Source organism: Pelodiscus sinensis, chromosome 4 (assembly GCF_049634645.1).
Source record: "Pelodiscus sinensis isolate JC-2024 chromosome 4, ASM4963464v1, whole genome shotgun sequence".
Classification (NCBI taxonomy): Eukaryota; Metazoa; Chordata; order Testudines; family Trionychidae; genus Pelodiscus; species Pelodiscus sinensis.
This window is the reverse complement of record NC_134714.1, coordinates 103,889,339-103,903,060: the sequence shown is the minus strand read 5'-3', so window position 1 is coordinate 103,903,060 and position 13,722 is coordinate 103,889,339. Positions and strand designations below refer to the sequence as shown.

The following is a 13,722-nucleotide window of genomic DNA, read 5'->3' as shown; positions in this document are numbered from 1 at the left end:
CTATAGATGGAGCATGCATAAGTCTTAATAATTATTTATTAAATATGCACTACTTTTCATGCTCTCTCTTCTTTTTGTACCTAAAGAACAAAGCACTTCATTTCAATGAACTCCAGTTATGTAAAATATAGCCATGGAAAAGATAAAGAATAGAAACTCCAACCCTCTGTTTCCTCTAACAACTCTCTTTTCATTGTATTGTCAAAGTAGGGAGAATACAACAGTATTGCACTCTGACAGCACTTTCTCAAGGAACAATTATGAATATACAGAAACCCGGTGTTTGAGACCAGAACTTAATGTATCTGTTCCCCCACTGCAATATTCTACTATTGCTTTAATTTCACATTACTAGCTCTTTACACTACTGCTTATGGAGTTTGCAATGCCTCTCATTTCTCCAAAGGAAGTGACAAGATTTATAGTATTCCCAAGATAAGTATTAGCACTACAGACAGCTGGGATGGATGCCATACTGCTCACATGCGTGGAACAGTGCTGTGACATTAACTCAACACACTATCATCATGGTGACGTTCTGTGTAAGTGTACTGTCCAGCCCTACCTTTTGTGGTGCTAGTGTTGAGCTTACCAGGTAAGGGCTTTTCCTGCCCTCTGATCTCACCTATGCTAACAGAGCAAAGTTAACAAAAGAACCTGATGTGCTGTTAAAATTTCAACATGGAATACCTTGAAAAATGCTCAGGCCTCAGTTGACAATTCACAAATATCCTTCCCCAAGGCATTAATCCCTTACCCCTTCCCTCCTGCAAAACTACTGTTTCATATTTGCCCTCTTCCAAATCCAGCTACCCCTTTCATCCTCAGCCTTGGCCTCATGATCTCTTGACTCCCCACTAGGAACCTCTAGATAGATCCTCCTTCTGGCAGCTGTTCCTTACAGAATTATCTATGCTGATAGGCAGGTTGTCCTGCTCTTTCTGGACAGCTGTAGAAGGACTGACGGGGTTGGAGCAGGTACCTTCCCTGGTGCTGAGTACAATAATTATGTGGGGAATGGGTCTTCCTAAGTTCTTGAGGCTGGCAGGTTTTTCTGACTCTTGCTTAGTTGTTCTAATGAAGTCACTCTCCTTTTGTGTGTATATTGCACCACTTTGTTTCTGGCTTTTGGGGTGGGAGGAGGAGGACATGGAGGTTCCACACATTCCCATAAACAGTTTTGTGGAATCTAGACTAGGTGTAAAGATAGAGTGCTGTGGCTAGTGCGGCAGCACAACAACCCAGCTCTTTCTCCTGGTCCCTGGTCATTGCTGGAGCAGCTGGCCGGGGAAGGAGAGTTACCAGGCATTTGTAGTATGCTTTCTATGTGCTTTTGCATACATGCAATTTGTTTCCATAGCTCCCTTTGAAGGATATGTCTGCACTCCAAACCTAAGTTGACTAATACTCATAGGCTGTGTCTACACTGGGCCACTTATTCCGGAAAAGCAGCCGCTTTTCCGGAATAAGCTGCGAGCTGTCTACACTGGCCCCTTGAATTTCCGCAAAAGCACTGACGATCTACTGTTAGAAATCTGCTGTTTTTCCAGAAAAAGAGTTGTGCTCCCGCTCAGGCAAAAGTCCTTTTTCCGGAAAACTGTTCCGGAAAAGGGCCAGTGTAGACAGCCCAGTAGTGTTTTCCGCAAAAAAGCCCCAATCGCGAAAATGACGATCGGGGCTTTTTTCCGGAAAAGCGCGTCTACATTGGCCATGGACGCTTTTCCAGAAAAAGGGCTTTTTTGGAAAAGCATCCTGCCAATGTAGACACTCTTTTTCCAGAAATACTTATAACGGAAAACTGTTCCGTTTTAAGCATTTCCGGAAAAAGGTGCCAGTGTAGACGTAGCCATAGTAATTACAGCAGTGGCACATAGCTACACTATCCTACTTGCGTCAGAGGTGAATTTCACCAGTAGGGAGGGTATTTGTGTGCCATACAAAACTGTCCATGGATATTCTGAATGCAAGGAACTTGAGAAAGTTCATTGGAGGTTGCAGAAGTAATGAATAATTTAGTATAAAAGCTATTCTGATGCTTAGAATGTGCATTCAAAAAGAGGGACCTATGTAAAAGGTTTGTTTAGCATACCATAAAATCGCGAGTATAATGCACACCTATGTATAATGTGCACCCTGACGTTAGAATCTTAGCATATTGAAAAAAACTGAACTCCTATGTACAATGTGCACCCCATTGTACAGGAGAATGGGAGGTAACCTGTTTCTGAAGTCCAGAATTTCTTGGTCTCTGCCCAAGTGCTGTGGGCGGCAACATGGCTTGCCACGCTGTGCCAGAAGCCAGGAGCTGACCCATCAGCACCAAGCCCAGCCTCGCCCACTTCCGGGAGGCAGCCCCGGGCTGCAGGAAAGCGGGAGGGAAGGACGTGCCGCTCCTACCCGCAGGCTCACCTGGGAAATGCGTGCGCTGCGGACAGCTACCCACGTGCCACGCCGAGCTCATGCCTGCCGTGGGGACCCAGGAATGGCCCTGGGCTACAGGAGAGCGGGATGGAGGGATGTGCCGCTCCTACCTGTGGGCTTGCCCGGGAAATGCGCATGCAGCAGACAGCAGCCCACACACTGTGCCGAGCTCAGCTCGCACCTGCCAGGGGGCCTCCGGGGACCCCCAGGCACAGCCTGAAGGAGCAGGCAGCAAGCAAGCAGCAAGCCGGGGCGCTGCAGTCTGGCAGCGCCGCTGGTTCCATGCTTTGTCTGGGAGCCTGGTGGGGTGGCGGCCTCCATGCTGCACTGTAGCAGAGAAGTTTCTTTGTGGAGAGGAAGGGGAGTTTAAAACTTTAAAAAATTGCTCCTATGTATAATGCACACCCCGGCTTTGAGCCTAAAAAAACAGGAAAAAATGTGCATTATACTCGTGATTTTACGTTAATGTACCCAGGAGCATGTGGGAATGCTCACCTAAGCAGTACATACCTCCATAGTACTTTCTGAAAGCTGTCAAATTAGAATCCTAGATGCATGCTCCTGCATGATCTGAATAAATAACGTAGAGAGAGCATGTGGCTCACTTCAGAAGGGTGAATAGCTACCCCATTCACTCCACAGAAACCCCACTCAACCCTACATTTATTTCTCAGGGCCTGATGCAAAACCAATTAAAGACAATGAAAAAATTCCCACGGATTTCGACAGAAGATTGGGACTGAACAGAACAATTCAGGTAGGTTGAATTAAAAAGATGGCAGCTACCATAATTCTGTCACCATTGCATTAATGCTCTCAGTACCAACATGAGGGTAATTGTGCCTTCTCTGAATACCACCCCAGAGACTGGTGCTGAGCACAGGTCCTGCCCAGGATTGACCTATCTAAAACATTAAATCATAGAATCATAGAATCCTAGGGCTGGAAGAGACCTCTGGAGGTCTTTCAGTCCAGCCTACTGCCCAAAGCAGGACCAACCCAGCCAGTGCTTTGTCAAGCCGAGACTTAAAAACCTCTAGGAAAGGAGACTAACACGGCTACATTTCTATCACTATTCTAGGAAAGGAGAGTGCACCACCTCCCTAGTAAACCATTCCAGTACTTCACCACCCTCCTAGTGAAATAGTTTTTCCTAATATCCAACCTAAACCTTCCCCACTGTAACTTGAGACCATTGCTCCTTGTTCTGCCACATGTCACTACTGAGCACAGTCTCTCTCCGTCCTCTTTGGAACCTCTCTTCAGATAGTTACGAACATAAGAACGGCCATACTGGGTCAGACCAAAGTCCATCCTTAGTCTCCTCTTTTCCAAGCTGAAAAGTCCTAGTCTCTTTAATCTCTTCTCATATGGGACCCGTTCCAAACCCCTAATCATTTTAGTTGCCCTTCTCTGAACCTTTTCTAATGCCAGTATATCTTTCTTGAGATGAGGACACCACATCTGTATGCAGTATTCAAGATGTGGGCGTACCATGGATTTATATAAGGACAATAAGATATTCTCCGTCTTATTCTCTAACCTTCTTTTAATGATTCCTAACATCCTGTTTGCTTTTTTGACTGCCGCTGCACACTGCATGGACATATTCCGAGAACTATACATGATGACTCCGAGATCTCTTTCCTGATTAGTTGTAGCTAAATTAGCCCCCATCATATTATATGTATAGTTGGCGTTATTTTTCCAATGTGCATTACTTTATATTTATCCACATTAAATTTCATTTGCCATTTTGTTGCCCAATTACTTTGTTTTGTAAGATCTTTTTGAAGTTCTTCACAGTCTGCTTTGGTCTTAACTACCTTGAGCAGTTTAGTATCATCTGCCAACTTTGCCACCTCACTGTTTACCCCTTTCTCCAAATCATTTATGAATAAGTTGAACAGGATTGGTCCTAGGACTAACCCATGAAGAACACCACTAGTAACCCCTCTCCATTCTGAAATTTTACTATTTATTCCTACCCTTTGTTTCCTGTCTTTTAACCAATTCTCAGTCCATGAAAGGATCTTCCATCTTATCCATGACATCTTAATTTCTGTAAGAGCCTTTGGTGAGGGACCTTGTCAAAGGCATTCTGGAAATCTAAGTACACAATATCTACTGGATCCCCCTTGTCCACATGTTCATTGACCTCTTCAAAGAACTCTAATAGATTAGTAAGACATGATTTCTCTTTACAGAAACCATGTTGACTTTTGCTCAACAAATTATGTTCTTCTACATGTCTAACAATTTATTCTTTACTATTGTTTCAACTAATTTGCCCGGGACTGATGTTAGACTTACTGGTCTATAGTTGCTGGGATTGCCTCTAGAGCCCTTTTTAAATATTGGTGTAACATTAGCTATCTTCCAGTCATTGGGTACAGAAGCTGATTTAAAGGTTAGGTTACAAACCATAGTTAATAGTTCCGCAATTTCACATTTCAGTTTTTTCAGAACTCTAGGGTGAATGCCATCGGGTCCTGGTGACTTGTTACTGTTACGTTTATCAATTAATTCCAAAAGCTCCTCAGATTTGTCACCTACAAAGGACGGGTCAGGTTTGGGAATCTCCCTAACGCCCTCAGCCGTGAAGCAAAGAATTAATTTAGTATCTCCGCAATGACTTTATCATCTTTAAGTGCTTTTGTATCTCAATCATCCAGGGGCCCCACTGGTTGTTTAGCAGGCTTCCTGCTTTTGATGTTCTTAAAAAACATTTTATTATTACCTTTTGATGTTTTGGCTAGTTGTTCTTCAAACTCCTTTCTGGCTTTTCTTATTACATTTTTACACTTAATTTGGCAGTGTTAATGCTCCTTTCTATTTACCTCACTAGGATTTGACTTCTACTTTTTAAAAGATGCCTTTTTATCTCTCACTGCTTCTTTTACATGGTTTTTAAGACACAGTGGCTCTTTTTTAGTTCTTCTACTATGTTTTTTTAATTTGGGGTATACATTTAAGTTGGGCCTCTATTATGGTGTCTTCGAAAAGTGTCCATGTAGGTTGCAGGGATTTTACTTTAGTCACTGTACCTTTTAATTTCGGTTTAACTAACCTCCTCATTTTTGCATACTTTCCCTTTTTGAAATTAAATGCCACTGTGTTGGGCTGCTGAAGCGTTCTTCCCACCACAGGAATGTTAAATGTTATTATATTATGGTCACTATTCCCAAGCACTCCTGCACCAGATCCTGGACTGCTCCAAGAAGCAGTTGTTTAAGGTATTAAGAAATTTTGACTCTGCATCTCATCCTGAAGTGACATGTATCCAGGAGTGGCCTGAGGCCGGCTGCGGCAGCTGGCACCCCAGGCAGAAGGCGCGATTGGTACCCCTGACTACACGGCCGTCAATGCCTGTGATATAATCACGGGGTGTCCCGGCACCCCGTGACGTCATAATCGGGCACCTGGGCTGGCGGTGCCCTAGGTAACTGCCTAGTTTGCCTAGGCTCACAGGCTGCCCCTGCAGGTACCCAGTCAATATGGGGATAGTTGAAATCCCTCACTATTATAGAGTTCTTTATTTCGATAGCCTCTCTAATCTCCCTTATCATTTCATAGTCACTATTACTGTCCTCATCAGGTGGTTGATAATAGATCCCTACTGTTATCAAATCCTCCCTCACTCTTCTCTTCTGCAGGCTAAATAAGCCTATATCCCTCAGACTCTCCTCATAAATCATGTGCTCCAGCCCCCTACTCATTTTGGTTGCCTTCTGTTGTACCCTTTCCAAAACATACACATCCTTTCTATAGTGGGGAGCCCAGAATTGGATGCAATACTCCAGACGTGGCCTCACCAGTGCTGAATAAAGGGGAATAATCACTTCTCTAGATCTGCTGGCAATGCTTTTCCTAATGCACCTTAATATGTCAATGGCCTTCTTGGCTACAAGGGCACACAGTTGACATATCCAGCTTCTCATACACTGTAAAACCTCATTCCATGAGGAGTAACAGTTAACTCAAACTAAGGGTACGTCTACACTACAGCGCTAGTTCGAACTAACGCGTCTAGAACTAAAAACTAGTTCGAATTAGCGTTTTGCTAATTCGAACTAGCAAGTCCACATTGAGTGGACGCTGAACAGGGCTTAAGGATGGCCGGAAGCAGTGCCGGCAGGGCATCAGAGGAGGACTTAGAGCGTGGAGATGCTGTCTCAGGCTAGCCGAGGGCTGCGCTTAAAGGGTCCCGACCCCACCCAGACAGTTCTAAGGGGTGCCCTGCTTGCAAAGCAGTCCTGGCTTGGATTGCCCGGAGTACCCACACTGGGCACATCACACCACTCGGCCATCAGGCCGGCTGCACTTGCCGCAGGCTGCCATCTGGGGAGAGGGGGCAATCGGGGGGCTGCAGGAGAGCTTCCACCCCCAGAAGCCCGCAGAGCCAGCCCAGTCCTCCCCATCGGGGGCTCGTGCCCCATTCCTCCCTCACCTCCTTCCACTTACCCTTCCCTAGCCCCCCTTCTTATTGATGTACAAAATAAAGGACACGTGTGTTCAAAAATAGAAACTCTGTTTATTTAACAAAACTCGGGGAAACTGGGAAAAGGAGGTGGGAGAGGGGAAGAGAGAGGCTGGGAGAGGGGAGGGGGAAAACTGGGAGGAGGGAGCTGAAAGGGGGAAGCAAGGGAAAGGAGGGGGTGGGGAAACTGAAGGATCAGGGGTGGGGGTCTCGCCGGGCCGACCGCCTCCCAGTACAGCGAGGGAGGGGGCCTCGGCGTCCCCGGGGGGATGGGGTGGAGGGTGCGGAGGTTGAGGTGGGGGGTGTGGATATTGAGGAAGAGGTTGTGGGGGTTGAGGAGGGAGAGGTGGGAGGGGGAGCAGGAGTGGGAGGAGGGACAGCAGTTGTGGGGACAGCTGGTGCAGGATCAGCACGGGGCACCATGCTCTGCAGCAGGAGCTGCAGGTTGGTGCTCAGCCCTCGGAGCTCAGACAGCAGCTCGTGGCGGACCTGCAGGTCTTCCCGCATCCACGACCGTAGTGTGCGGTGCACGGCTTGCAGGGCCCCAAGGTGCTGGTCCCAGTATTCCTGCTCCGTGCTGGCAGTCCGGAGCAGGCCGCGGGTGCGGGAGCATGTCCCGGGCGGGGTGGTGCGCCCTGCACGAAGAGCTGGTGCAGCTGTAGAGAAAGAAGAGAAGGGGTCAGTTCTCCCTGGGGACGCAGAGGATGATGCCCAGCCCCCTCCCCAACTCCGCAACGTGAGGGTGACCATGTCCTGCACCGTCACAGCCGCTGTGCTTGTACAGAGGCCATGGTCAGGATGTCTGGCTCTCCCCGGGACTGGGAGCTGCCCCAAGACCGCACCCATGTCCCTGTGCCATGTATAGTGTGGCCGGGGCGGTGGGGGGGGGGCGGGTGGGTGGGAAGATGTCCCCTGCCTCCGTGTAGAGGGGACATGTGAAGGGAAATCATCCTGCTGGGTCCTGCCCCGGGGTCGGGAGCATCTCACGTCTCTTTGCACAAGCATGTGCCTATTGGGCAATGGCCCCTGGGTGTCACGCAGCTGGAGCCACCTGCCCAAGGGTGTCATGGCACGTGCTCGCACGTGCACAGGTGTCTGCGTGATCCGTGGAAGGCATGGCCCACGCGCGCGGTCCCTGGTCTCCCTCCCACCTCCCCCCCGAACTACTTAATTCAAACTACTTACCTGGTACGGTCTCCCTGGACGACACTGCTGGCGGTGACCCTTCTGGTGTGCCCAGGTCAGGGCCCTCTGGTCCCGGCTCGATGTCCCCTGGGCTGGCACGGACCGCCCTGCCCCCCAATAGTTCGTGGAGGGCAGTGAAGTAGGGGCAGGTGGGAGCCCCTGCAGCGGCGCCGCCTCTTGTGGCCCTGGCGTACGCCTGGCGCAGCTGTTTAATTTTAATGCGCACCTGCTCCTGGGTGTGCCTGTGTCCCCTGCTGGCCATGGCAGCTGCTATGCGCCCATAGACGGCCGCATTCCTCCTCCTAGTGCGGAGATCATGGACGTTGGGGGCCTGCCCCCAAACCTCAATGAGGTCCATGACCTCCGCACTAGACCAGGAGGCCGCGTGCCGTCTATAGCCCCTGGCTGGCCCCTGGGTGCTGGGGGACTGGGCAGGGGACGTGTCACTGGCACTGGCCATCTGGCTCATCCTGCAGCCACTGGTTTGGGGCAGAGACTCCTGGCAGGGCTGGCTGACTCTAGTGCCGTCTGGCCAGAGTCTACCTCTTTAAGGGCCCGGGGCTGGGGGAGAGGAGAAGAGTTTTCCTGGTTGTGCCCAGAGAGGCCACCAGGGGGAACCTGGGAAGGGCTAGCCTCCCACTAGTTCGAACTAAAGGGCTACACAGCCCTTAGTTCGAACTAGCTAGTTCGAACTAGGCGTTAGTCCTCGTAAAATGAGGTTTACCTAGTTCGAACTAAGTGCTCCGTTAGTTGGAATTAAGTTCGAACTAACGGAGCGCTAGTGTAGCGCCTAGGAAAGTTAGTTCGAACTAACGGACCTTAGTTCGAACTAACTTTGTAGTGTAGACATACCCTAAGGGGTTTATCTCGGAATCCTGCTTCTCTGCCGTATGTAGACGCGGGCAGTTACTTCGAGCTAGTCAGTTTCCAAAATGGCAACCGGCCGGGATTATGCTAATCAAGCACGGGATATTTAAATCCCGCCCTTCATTATCAATTTCTGTTGCCCTCATTAGCCTCAATAGTTCGAACTAGGGGGCTAGTGTAGATGTACCCTTACATACAGTGCAACTCCTCCTTCTTTTCTCTCCTGCCTATTCTTCCTGAATAGTTTATACCTTTCCATGACAGTGTTCCAGTCATGTGGGTCATCCCATCAAATCTCTGTTATCACAATCAAATAGTAGTTCTTTGACTGTGCCAGGGCTTCTAATTCTTCCTGTTTGTTTCACAGGGGTCCTGCATTCACGTACAAACACTTTAGATTCCTAGCGGATTGTCCGATCTTCTTTGTTTGAAGCAGGGGTCCTCCTTTGTTGCTCCTTCCTCATTGTGTATCTTCCCAGTATCCGACTTCCCCACTTACCTCAGGGTTTTGGTCACCGTCTCCCAGCAAACCTAGTTTAAATTTCTCTTCACTAGGTTTGCAAGCCTGCCTGAGAAGATGCTCTTTCCTCTCCTCGTTAGGTGGATCCCATCTCTTCCTAGCAATCCTTGTGCCTGGAACACAGTCCCATGGTCGAAGAAACCAAAGCCCTCTGTCCGACACTACCTGTGCATCCACACATTTACTTCCATGATTTGAAAAGCACTACCTGGACCTTTTCCTTCAATTGGGAGGATGGACAAGAACACCACTTGAAGCGAACAGGGCAGCAGCCAACAGGGGAGTTGGCCTAGAAAACATCCGAGAGGAGCTCAGGTAAGTATCGCTCTTGGGGGGGGGTTGTATTGTGAGCTTGAGGGGTCAGTATCCAAGTGTTTGTCTGTCTGGGAGCATTTGTTTGACTGTGTTTAGTGGTTTGAAAAGAGTGGCAGTTGGAAAAGAGCAGCAGTTGGAAAAGAGTGGCAGTTGGGAAGATTGAAAAATGTGAATTGGGTGTACTTTGTTCCAGGGGCCTTCAGGGGCTGATTGGATTAGTGGCAGCCAGAAGGGATCTTTAAAAGTTATATGTATAAAATCTTTCTTGAATACATCCTTTGTTTATCTGAAGTACTAAGATTTTATGCTGACCCTACTAAACCCCTAATGAATTGAAAGAGTCTTGCACTAGACTTTGGGAAAGAATATGCAATCAGGCTTTATTTCTGCTGCAGAAGACTGGGGTATACAATAATCCCCCAACACTTTTCAGGTCAAAAGACTCAGTTACAGAGGTTACAGACTAACATGGCTACCTGTCTGAGATTCAGTTACGGAGGGTATGTCCAAGAATCAACTAAATCAGGTCTACTCAACTTTGGAAGCTCTGAGGGCCACAATGATATGCACAGCACACACCAAGGGCAGCAACTTAAGTATGGCATGCAAATCTATATGCAAATAGCTTCTTTCACACTGCTGAGCATGAATACAAAGTTTAAGGCAAGACATGCAGGCCCCATGTTTAATAATGTGTGCAGATGTTTCAGAAGCTTCAGGGGATAGCCGAGTTAGAGGATAAACTTAAAAAACAACAAATGGTGTGGTAGCACTTTATAGACTAACAAAACATGTAGATGGTATCATGAGCTTTTGTGGGCACAGCCTACTTCTTCATATGACCGGAGTTTTGAGTTTAGGATGTGCAGACCCAAAATAAATTGGGGAGAAGGGAAAGGGGAGGAAGAAAAAAAAGGAAGGAGTGGGAAAAAAGGAGCAGAGTATGAAAATATCAACGGGGAAAAAAAGTAGGCAGAACTGGTCATCTATAAGCACCTAAAGACTGGATAGTTAAAAAGAAGCAGATAAGGATCTAAGTATAGCAATTAGGTAGGAAGGGTACTAACGCAAGAATCTACACAGACAAAGAGCTGTTGGCACCGTCATTGAATGTTTGGTTGATAATTTCCTAGCCATCCATTATCTCGATTGAGAAGGTTATCAGTGGAGGAATTGAATTTGCGTATGAATTGTAATTCCAACGCCTCTCTCTGTATTTGGCTTCTAGAATTGGTTTGTGACAAGACAGCCACCTGTCTTTTAAAGAGTGAATAGGTAGATTGAAATGTTTTCCAACAGGTTTCTGTATGTTCTCCTATGTATATCTGATTTGTGTCCATTGGATGTTAGTCCAATAAATGATATTCTCTCATCTCTTGGACCCAGCACAGTTATAACTATTTCAACTCAACACAGCAATGCTTCCAAAAAAGAATTTGTCTAGAAGAACACCTGACAGACACTCTGAGCAATAAACGTAGTGAACATTGCCTACTTGAGTGAGACTTTTCACTGATAATTTACCTATCTTGATATAATTACAGATACAAACACTCAAAGAAGTTCTTAGGCTACGTCTACACTGCACAGTTATTTCAGAATAAGCTACTATAGTTATTCCGAAATAGCTTATTTCAAAATAGCCATCTACACTGCAGGGAAGTCTCAAAATTGATCCGAGGTAGGCTTCCCTAAGGTAGACGTGCTATCTTGATTTCGAGTCCCAGGAGGAATAACTTAGAATGGCCCTGGTGAAGGGCTATTTCAAAATAGCAGAAGTGGAGCATCTACACACACCTTATTTCGAAATAGCTATTTCAGAACAGGTATTACAATACACAAGAGTCTGAATGGCCCGAGTGCTCCATGAACTTTTCTCTTGCAAGAAACCAAACAAAAACCAAATCAAACCAAACCAAACCAAACAAACCCACATCAATTTTCCAAATGTTTATATCGAAAGACTTTTCAGCTTTGGACCATGTGTTAAAATGATTTTCAGATACAGAGGGCCAGATTTTCCTATTACATTAGTTCTATGCTAATCTAAGTCAATTCTCTGGGTGAAACAGACAAGAATCAGGCTAAGCCCTTTACATTTTTGAGGCCCATATTGTATATTCAAAATACTTAGCATCTATGTCAGAATGAGAAGCCAAAAGGATTTTCCAACATTTAGAGGCAACTTTTGACTATTTAGAAGACAGACTTAACCAGAATATTTGTTAGCAGATTTTCTGTGGAGAGACTGAAGGAAGCAATTTTGCTATCAAGTACACTCATGTAAAACCAGAATAGCTCCAATGACTTCACTAAATCCACTAATTACATCCTTCTAAATGAGATGATAATTTGGTTGATAACAAAGCCATCATAAATTACATTTAAAATGAATATATTCAAGTTAAGATTTTTAAAACTAATGGATTCTTGCCTTGCGTGTTGAGTGCCAAACCCCCAACACTTTAAACAGGACACTTCCAAAGGGTGGATGATGCTCATCACTTCCAATCAGGTTCCTTAAATGTGTTTTGAAAATTGAGAGACCCCCAAAATCACTGGACACTTTTGAAGATCTAAGTCATGTGCAATCTTCTCCATGCCGTGCCTTCATGTGTGCCTTCAAATGTGACCTGATAGGACCTACTCAGAGTGAGAGGGCAGGACAGCTATCATACACTAAGCAACAACATCAAGCATGCACTACCATGGAGCTACGTCTACACTGGCACCCTTTTCCGGAAATGCTTAAAATGGAACAGTTTTCCGTTATAAATATTTCCAGAAAAAGCGCGTCTACATTGGCAAGATGCTTTTCCGGAAAAGCACTTTTTCCGGAAAAGCGTCCGTGGCCAATGTAGATGCGCTTTTCCGGAAACAAGCCCCAATCGTCATTTTCGCGATCGGGGATTTTTTGTGGAAAAGACTACTGTGCCGTCTAGACTGGCCCTTTTCCAGAACAGTTTTTCCGGAAAAGGACTTTTGCCCGAATGGGAGCAACATAGTTTTTCCGGAAAAACACTGACAATTTTACAGTAGATCGTCATTGCTTTTCCGGAAAAGCAAGCAGCCAGTGTAGACAGCTCGCAGCTTATTCCGGAAAAGTGGCTTTTTTTCCGGAATAAGTGGCCCAGTGTAGACACAGCCTGGGTGTAAATCTCACCAGTACTTAGAAGAAGAGATGGGAGAGGGTTCTGGTTTAGCTTATGATAAAGATAGTAGCCAGATGCAAATGAAGGTGTGGAATCAGCTTTTGATCTCAAAGGGCTCAATGTTTCCCCTTGGCTTTGTCTACACTGGCACCCCTTTCCGGAAAAGGGCCACTTGAAAGTAGGAATAAGGGATCTTCCGGAAAAGGGCTTATTTTCCGCAAGATCCCGTCTAGACTGGCGCTTTTCTCCAGCAAAACCCCGAGCCGGAAAAAAGCGGCAGCCATGTTCACGCAAATGCCACGGGGGATATTTAAATCCCCCGCGGCATTTGCAATTCCGAAGTGTCTCATTAGCATCCCTTTTCTGAAAGGGGTGCCAGTGTAGACACAGCCCCTGAGTTTGGATATGGGCTTTGATTTGAGCCCCTTTCTGTTTAGATGTAAATAACTCCATGTCCTAGAACCAAATTCCCTGTGCCATCCAGTCCATTGCTCTTTTGATTTCAAATTTAATTGCATTTTGGGATGGAGAGTTAATTTCTGCATCTTCCTTTCTAAATGAAAGGCGAATCACTCCTCGATTTCCATTTGCCCTGCTTTTACCCCTGCTTCATACTCTACAGTGCATTCAAACAATAGCGCAAGAAATACAGAAAAAGGAAACAGAGATAAGGACATAGAGCTCACTCATAGACTCATAGACTTTAAGGTCAGAAGGGACCATTATGATCATCTAGTCTGACCCCCTGCACAGTACAAGCCACAGAATCTCACCCACCCCCT

General features: G+C 46.5%; 1 protein-coding gene across 7 annotated transcripts in view; it reads right to left on the bottom strand.

Moving 5' to 3' along the window:
- Positions 1-13,722, bottom strand: part of GALNT18 (polypeptide N-acetylgalactosaminyltransferase 18) — a 938,084-nt gene that overhangs the window by 314,425 nt on the left and 609,937 nt on the right. The gene's annotated exons all lie outside the window — the stretch shown is intronic.